We start from the raw sequence: 8,828 nt of genomic DNA, 5'->3' as shown, positions 1-8,828 counted from the left end.
CGTGGCGCGGCGCGGCGCCTCCTGCCCGCCGCCCAACGGACGGGGCGGGGCCTTCGGGGGCGGGGCCTTGCGGGCGGGGCGGTGTCTCCTCCCGCCGGCCACCCAATGGATAAGAACGAGACCCTGAGGAGGCGGGGCCTCAGGGGAGGGGCGGAGCTGGCAAAATGTTGGGCTGGGCGCCAGCGCCACCTGCCGGCCAATTAATAGGTGTGGGCGTGGCCTCGGAGGTAGGGGCGGGGTGTCCAGGGGGGAGGGGCTGGCTATAGAGAGACAGGACTAAGCCGCCAACCCCTGTCTCCAGCTTAAGAGGTGGGGCCTCTGCAGGAGAGGCGGGGCCACACCAAGCTCTAGGTTCGCTTGCTCGGCTAAGACTCTGGGAGACCGGCGGGCTGTTTTGTCCCCATTTTCTAGTCCCCAAATGGACAGGACCAAGAAAAGGAGGGAAAAGGGTAACGCAAACCAAAAGGGGGGGGTGGCCCCAATATATGAAAATCAAAGATACTGAGAGGGGACAAGGGTGGCAGGTTCTGTCCCTCCTACAATCTGTCGCCACCCAGCAGCCAGTTTTAAATAACAGAGCAAATCATGGCATTTCTGCTTAAAACGATGCTAAATGGGGCCAGGTCGGCTCCAGGGCTCTGGCCCAGCAACCTCGTTGGGGTAAGGTGATTTCACAGAAGCTCGTGTCCTTAAAACTCGCTGTGGCACCAGCCTTCCGGCTGGAGTTTCACTTGGGGAAAGACTGTGCCATTGTCCACATGGGGGATTTACGTGGTCTTGGATGTAGATGCAGGATTCTACCCCTGGGAGTGAACCTTTTTGTTGCCATCTTGCTATTGGGGTATAAAGTCTTAAGAGTCATGACTCCATATATGCAAGAGGAAAGTGGGGCTTAGACTCGGACATTTATGGACCACCTACCATATTCCAGATGCTACGCGAAGGGCTCTAGCAACACCATCTCAGAGCTCACATCGACTCTTGTCAGGCAGATGTTGCTCCCACTTTGCAGATGAGGAAATAGAGGTTCAGAGAGGCCAGACAGAGGTGGAGCCAAGAACTGAGCCTGGGACTGTGTGATTGAATAATACCCTTTACAGGACTCCCCTCAAACGCATAAGAACCTTTACCAGACTTTCTATATACATAAATACACCCCCAACCTTGACCCGCAAGAGGCAAATATCAGAGCTGGAAGGAGAGCCTGGGAGTAGGGCTGTGTTTTCCTCCTAAGGCACCTCTCACCAGGACCCAGGCCCATCTCCCACTCCTCCCTGCACCCCTCTTCAGCGGGGGCTGCCAAACTATGGCCTACGGGCTGCTGTTTTTATAAATAAAATTTCACTGGAACAGAGCTGCACCCATTTGTTTATGTGTTGTCAATATGTGTTTTCTTGCAACAGAGATTCAACAGCCCGGAATAACCAAGAATAAATATTGCTCTCTGGTTCTGTACAGAGAGTTTGCCGGCCCCTGCTCTTCAGGATCAAGAATGCCAACTACTTGGCATCCCTACCCTGTTTCATACCTCTAGATCTTGGCTCGGGTCTTGGAACATCTTTCCTCAACTGTTAGGTTGCTGGGGCCGCCATAACAAAATACCACACACTGGGCGGCTTCAACTGCAAATATTTATTTGCTCACAGTTCTGGAGGCTAGAGGGCCAAGATCAAGGTGTCCATGGGTTTGACTTCTCCCGAGGCCTCTGTCTTTGTCTTGCAGATGGCTGTCTTCTCCTTATGTCCTCACACGGACATCCCTCTGTGTCCCTCTGGGTCCTAATCCTCTCTTACACAGACGCCACTCATATTGGATTAGGGCCCACCCCGATGACCTCATTTTACCTTAATCACCTCTTAAAGGCCCTAACTCCAAATACAGTTGCATTCTGAGGCACAGAGGATCAGGGATGCAACATAAGAATTTTAAGGGGACACCATTCAGCCCCTAACCCTAATCTTCATCACCTGGCCAATTCGCACTCTTCCTTTAGGACTCAGATCAGGCAGCCAGCCTCCAAGGAGCTCCCCAACAATTCACACCCTCTGGTATTCACACCCCTCTCGTGTGGAATAGGCCTAACCTATGTAATCAACAAGAGCTGCCAAAATGACAGTGTGATTCTGGAGCTAAATCACAAAAGGCGTGGCTTCTTTGCTCTCTCTGGGATCCCTCACTCTGCGGGAAGCCACCCGGGTTGTTGAGAGAACACTCAAACAGCCCTGGAGAGATCCACACGGTGAGAGACCATGCTGCCATCCGCGTGAGTGCGCCATCCTGCCATCCGCGTGAGCGTGCCATCTCGGACACGAGCTCTCCAGCCTTAAGAACCTTCAGATGAATGCAGCCTGACCACTATGCTGACTGTCCCTTGTGAGGGACCCTGAGCCAGAAGCGCCCAGCAGAGCTGCGCCCCAATTCCTGGCCCTCGGAAACCATGCAATGTTAAATGCTTATTAATTTAAGCCACTGAGTTTGGGGATAGTTTGTTATGCAGGAATGGGTAACTAACACATACACCTTGTCCAGGAAGCCCTCCTTGACTGCCAGAGTTGGATCTATGTTCCCATGGGTTCACATCGTATCAAAAAATGTTCTTTAAATGCAAATGAGATGTTACTCCCCGGCCCTTGCTCCTCCAGGACTCCCCTTGGCACGGAGAATAAGGCAGGGCTCCACCCCTACCCCAGCCGGCCCTGCTGACTGCCCCAGTGCTCCCTCCCCCTCTCACAGGGCTCCAGGCACACCAGAGCTCATTCATTCCCTCCTATCCCCTTGCTGTCTCCTCTTCCTCAAATGCTCCTTTTGTGTCTGCATGCTGGCACCTTCCTCTCATTAAAACTCAGCTCCCCTGCTGTCTCCAGACCTGGTCACCCCTGTAGTCATTCTCTAGCTCATTCCCTGTTTTATTTTATGCACAGGCATGTGTCGCTAAGTTTATTTGTTGGAGTATTTGACGCCCACTGGCATTTGTGTTCTGTAAAGGCAGGCACCTCACCTGTCTTCCTTAGTGCTACACTCAGCGGCTACTAGGTGGTGAGGCTGTAACTCATTTAAATAGTGATTAAATGAGTAAACAAAGGAATGCATAGATTTCCACCCATCTCCTTTGCATCCCCTCAAATGGAAGCTTATCAAGGATAAGAGCTCAGTTTTATTCATCTTGGTATCCTGTCCATGGGCAGGTGAGCGAACAAGTCTTTGAACTGCGGGGTTGAATGCCTTTGGAAATCCAAACAAAACGGAGTGTTAAGCTGCCCTCCTTGGCCACCAGAGGGCGCCAGACCGCCGGGAGTCAATCAACGAAAGGCGCAAAGGAGCCCAAAGAAAAACCATCTGGTTGGCTCAATGTGCAGGTTCTCAGGGGTGATGGTCTAGAGGCAGAAAACCTGGGCTTTTGAGGGGAACAGAGAAGGACAGGTGGCAGGAGGCACACGGAGAGCCCTAGATCCTGGCCTTTCTGGCCACATCACTAGAAGGGGTTGGCCAAACTGAATCCTGGGATCCCATCTTATGAACTCATTGCCACAACCCAGAAATAACAGTGCTCTGGGTTTGGCCATTCACTCATCAGCCTTGTACCCTCATCAGCCAAAACTCAGCGCTTGTTATTTTCCTTGCCCCGTCATATGCTGGGCAACTTCTAGCCAACAATGTGGGAGAGTACCTCTTTCCCAGGACTAATGGTATTTGAGTGATGGTATTAGAAATCATTCAGTTTAAAGGTGGTATGTGTATTCCGATGTAGATATCTCGTAAGTATTTGGATGTGTAGCTCAGGTACGATTTTTAATTGGGAAACAGTGATTCGAGGCATACAGCTGGGAAATGAAGCTGGGGTAATCAATGTGCTCAGCTCAGAGTTCAGTGCCATTAAAATAAGTGATCAAATCACTTTACCCTTGAGTGTTCGGTTTGTTCTACAGAAGTTGAACCATATTTACTTGACTGTTAAAGATTTTAGTCTGGGTGCGACTTAATAATCTACCCCAGTGGTTCATCAATCAACTATTCAGGTAGTGAAGTCTCTGGAAATCCTGGTCCCAGCCTTGGGACTGGGGAACATGCTGAAAAGTTGTTTTTCAATCCAAGTAGAAGTTAGAATCAATTTCATCAGCCAAAAATATGACCATGGGATATGATCGCAACATAAAATCACAAATGTGATCACATGCGGTCTTGAGAAATCACACTCCCCTTAATCTTGGGAGGGCCTCCCCCCTCCTAAGGACTTTTTAGCTATGTCCAATAGGAGATACGGCAGGCAGAAGTGAAGATACGGGACTTCATGTCTCCTGCCTGGCTCTTTCTCTCTCTTGGGACCCAGCTGCCACACTGTAAAGGGAAATCCAGACCAATGGGAAGGCACTTGTGGGTATGTACTAAGATGTCTTTGCTTGGGGCACCTGGGTGGCTCAGTCGGTTAAACATATTACTCTTGATTTTGTCTCAGGTTGTGATCTCCAGTTGTGAGATCGAGCCCCATGTTGGGCTCGGTGCTGGGTGTGGAGCTGCTTAAGATTCTCCCTCTCCCTTGGCAGCCCCCTACTTGTGCTCTCTCTCTTAAAGAAAAAACAAAAAGAAAAAGAAGGGAAGGAGAGAGAAGGGAAGGCAGTAAGGAAAAAGAACAGAAAAGAAAAAAGAAAAAAAGATGTCATTGGGGGCACCTGGGCGGCTCAGTAAGTTAAGTATATGACTTCAGCTCAGGTCACAATCTCACAGTCCATGGTTTCAAGCCCCATGTCAGGCTTTCTGCTGACCCCTCAGAACCTGCAGTCTGCTTCGGATTCTGTCTCCTTCTCTCTCTGCCTGTCCTCTGCTCACATTCTGTCTCTCTCTCACTCTCAAAAATAAGTACACATTTTAAAAAATTTTTAAATAAACTATAGGGGCACCTAGATGGCTCAGTCAGTTAAGCATCTGACTTCGGCTCAGGTCACGATCTCAGTGTTCATGGGTTCGAGCCCTGTGTCAGGCTCTGTTCTGACAGCTCAGCCTACTTCAGATTCTGTCTCCCTCTCTCTCTGCCCCTCCGCTGCTTACACTCTGTCTCTCTCTCTCTCTCTCTCTCAGAAATAAACATTTTTTAAAAATTTAAATTAAATTTAAATTTAAAAATAAACATTAAACATAATTAAAGACAAAACAAAAGATGTCTCTGCTTTTGATGGTTTCACATCTGGGACCTTACCGACCATGGAAAGACTGCCCTTCCCGGGGGTAGCCATGTGAGATGCTGGTAATCATTGATGTTTTAAGCCACTGTACTTTGGGATAAGCTGTTTTACAGCAATAGACAGCTGATGCAAGGTTTTTAGTTTATGCTTTTCTAAATACTCCACGTTTTCTACAGTGAACCGAGACTGCTTTTATAAAAAGAACAGACATGTTATTTGTAAGAAGACAACAGGGCAAGAGTGAGGCATCTTGAATTTTTATTTTTTAAAATTCTTTCTACTCCACCAGGAACAATAACCTTCACAGACAGGATTATTCCTCCTCCTACAAATGTTTATCAAGTATCAGGTTAATACAAAATAGCAATTTCATAAACACAGAAAGGGTCCAACACCAGCAGGACGTTTTTAAACAGGCATGCCACAGACACCAGTCCCCGACACTGTAGATAATAGGTCTAGAACAACAAGTGTAAAAGACAGAGCTCCTGCTTCCCCTCCCCCCAAGAAAGGCTTTAACAAGCAGGAGCCCTTCCTGTGCAGAAGTGGACAGACTCCTAGTGAAACCCAGCAGCATAAACAGGACTGGCGGACAATTCATTCTGCGGGGTCAGGGCCTGAAATTTCAAATTGCTTATGGAAGCGACACAGCTCTTGCCAAATTAAGTCTGCTCATTTTTTCAGATGGATTCGCTGTCTCCCTTCCCAGCCCTGCCTGGACGAAGGTGGACGCACACTCAGGCATGCTGCCGCCGCCGGAGTCTCTATGACCCATCCAGCCCCAGGTCCCCCCAGAAACATGCAGCCATCACTACCAGGGTAAGAGACCCAAAACTCTGGTCTTGAACTCCTCTCAGTGGGGTCAGGGTTCTGAGCAGCCAGATCCAGGAAACTCTTTCTCCTTAACTGTCCCCACCTGGCCTTGGGCACCCGAGTTCCTGAGGTACGGCTCCATGCTGATCCCCACCAATCACGCCAAAGGAGGCACTAAGCACCCGATACCAATGCTCATGGCTTCCCGGGGCACTACCATCCAGAACAATCTCCAGAGTTGATGGTTCTGCCCCACTCTCGAGGCATAAAAGTCATTTAGTGGGTTGGAGCCCGCAACTTGAATAAATGGCAAGGGGTAGGGTGGACAGGGCAGGGAGGGACGGCCTAGCGCATCACACAGGTAGGGGCGGTCCCGACGATGGATGTGTCAATGCGAATCCCAGTATAAAATGCATTTCTCCTGATGGATATTAATCAGAAAGGTTTGGGAAACAGACATCTGGGAGTTAACAGAGGAGGACGGCTGGCCCACGCAGCCTGCAGCCTCATCCCTCACGATGAGCCTCATCCCTCCTGATTCGGGGCCGCAGCTGGAACGGCCCATCTTCCTCCTCCCACCACAAGAGGGAGCAGGTCGGCCTGAGAACCCATCACAAGGCCAGCTTTGCAAAGAGAAGGCTGTCAGGACACCTTGCAAGTTGAGATTGGATGGACACAGAGACTCCACGCAGACCTGGGGTAACCAGTGGGGGCTGTACCCCACCGCCACTGGGCCCCAGTAATGAAGGGCAGCCCCATAACTCAGGGTTCCATGGCTGCCAGGCTCTACGGAAGGCTTTGGGCTTCAGCGTCGTTGCCCCCTGCACAGAGTCCCAGCCCTTGCCAGGTCCCAAGGGCAGGAGCAGAGAATGTAGGAGCATCCTCAGCCTCCTCGAGGCTCAGGTGGGACTAAGCTCAGGAATTAAGCAGCCAAGGGATGGCGTTGCTAAAGACAGGAGAATGAGGATCCCAGGAGGACATCAAGGAGATGGCCTTCATCTGCTGCCCCAGAACTCAGCTCTCAGGGAGCAAGACAGTGGAAGGAGGTGTTGTGACGCCCAAGGCCATGACTTGGGTTCCAGCCATGCCCTGCACTACCGGATGACCTTGGGCAAGTCCCACAGCCTTTCTGACAGCCAAGGAAACAGTGTTTCTCTCTTGGCAGGTGTTGCAAGGAGAAATATACAAGAACAGGAATGTGACCCTGGGTGTGTATATTTCCTGTTAATACTGATAAAGAAGGGGATGGAATGGAGGAAAGTGTACCCCGGCCGCACGCAGAGGCAAGCTGGTAAACTAGCTCTTCAAAAATATTAAGCTCAGGTCAGCAGCCTGGATGCAAAGGGCCAATACGTACACGAGGTTCCTGAGTCACACCTTCCCAACTTCGGAAGAGGTGGGGGAGGTACAGACCGAGCTCACACACACACACACACACACACACACCCCACTCACCTCACAGATGTGCACCAAGCACCTGCTAAATGCCGTATGCTGTGCTGGGCACTGGGCATGCTCAGTGGAGATGCAGTGCCCGCCCTCAACCAGTGTCCCTGTCCTGCCCGCATCTCCAGGTTCAGGAAAAAACGAGCTAAAACAGGACAGTGATGGTCTGCACAACATTTGTTACTAATTGTAACACAAAGACGAAAGTCTAGATCTGTGGTTCTCCACAACCTCTCTGAAGGCCCTTTTGGGGTCAAGGTCAAGCTGTTTCCATACTACTACTTCGTTATTTGTCTTTCCCTCCCATGCCTTCATGCAAAGGCTTCCTTCCACAAGCTACAGCACAGGCGATGCTCACAGGCTCATGCAAAAGTATACAGGAGAATCCAGACATTCAAGAAATTTGCAAGAACACAAGACAATGCCACGCCTCCTCCTGAACCTCTTTTTGTTTGGAAAAATATAGGTATTTTGAATAGAAAAATATGTGACTTACGTTAATGTGTAATGAGATTTATCTTTACATGATGGATAGGTTGTTGTCAAACACTGTCCGTTTTAACTTCCATGGTGATGAATGTCAACATCAGAGCCCAGAAACAAAAGTTCTTTGGTGTCTTCAACAATTTCCAAGGGTACAAAGGGGTTCCAAGACAAAAACGTTTGAGAACCACTGATGTACTAGCACCATCCAATAAAACCTTCCGGAATGATAAAGATTGTCTTTCTCTGTGCTGTCCAAAAAGGGAACAACCGGCCAGATGTGGCCAAGGAGCACTTAAAATGTGGCTAGTGCCACTGAGGCACTGAATTTCTATTTCTTATTTAATTTTAGTCGTGTAAATAGCCGCCATGCCTAACAGCTTTTCCTCCGGGTGTGATGTTTGGTGTTTCTCAGTGCCTTGGGGTTCCCTTCATTTTCCCTACGTTGTACCTCTCAGGTGGTCTGGGCATGGAGGAGGGTCTCAGGGTTGCTCCCGGGAGGAGCTAGGTCCACAGCCCTCTGCTCCCCCAGGGCACCGCTCCTCGATCTAGGGAAGGGTCTGCCATGCTGAGTCAAGCCGGCCAGCCCACCAGTATGGGCTCTGTGCTCATCCCTGACACGCACAGTTTGGAAATGGACCAACAGCTTACAATCAGCTGAGTAAGAACCACCAGCTCTTTTTACAGCAGACCAGATGAAAGCCCAGAGAGGGCAAGTAATCTGCCCAGAGTCTCACAGCAAGGGGGAAGTTCCACATCCACATATGGAAAGCAAGGCCACACAGGAGGGCTGGTGTCTCCTCCCTGACAGACCAGAGGAGCCATACTGCCTGAGCCACCAGGCTGTGCGAGAGGCAGCAGGCTGCCCATCCCGTCACTGGACGGCTCAGGATTCGCCATGACCTTCTA

Source organism: Suricata suricatta, chromosome 8 (assembly GCF_006229205.1).
Source record: "Suricata suricatta isolate VVHF042 chromosome 8, meerkat_22Aug2017_6uvM2_HiC, whole genome shotgun sequence".
In the NCBI taxonomy this organism is placed as follows: domain Eukaryota; kingdom Metazoa; phylum Chordata; class Mammalia; order Carnivora; family Herpestidae; genus Suricata; species Suricata suricatta.
This window is presented reverse-complemented; position numbering follows the sequence as displayed.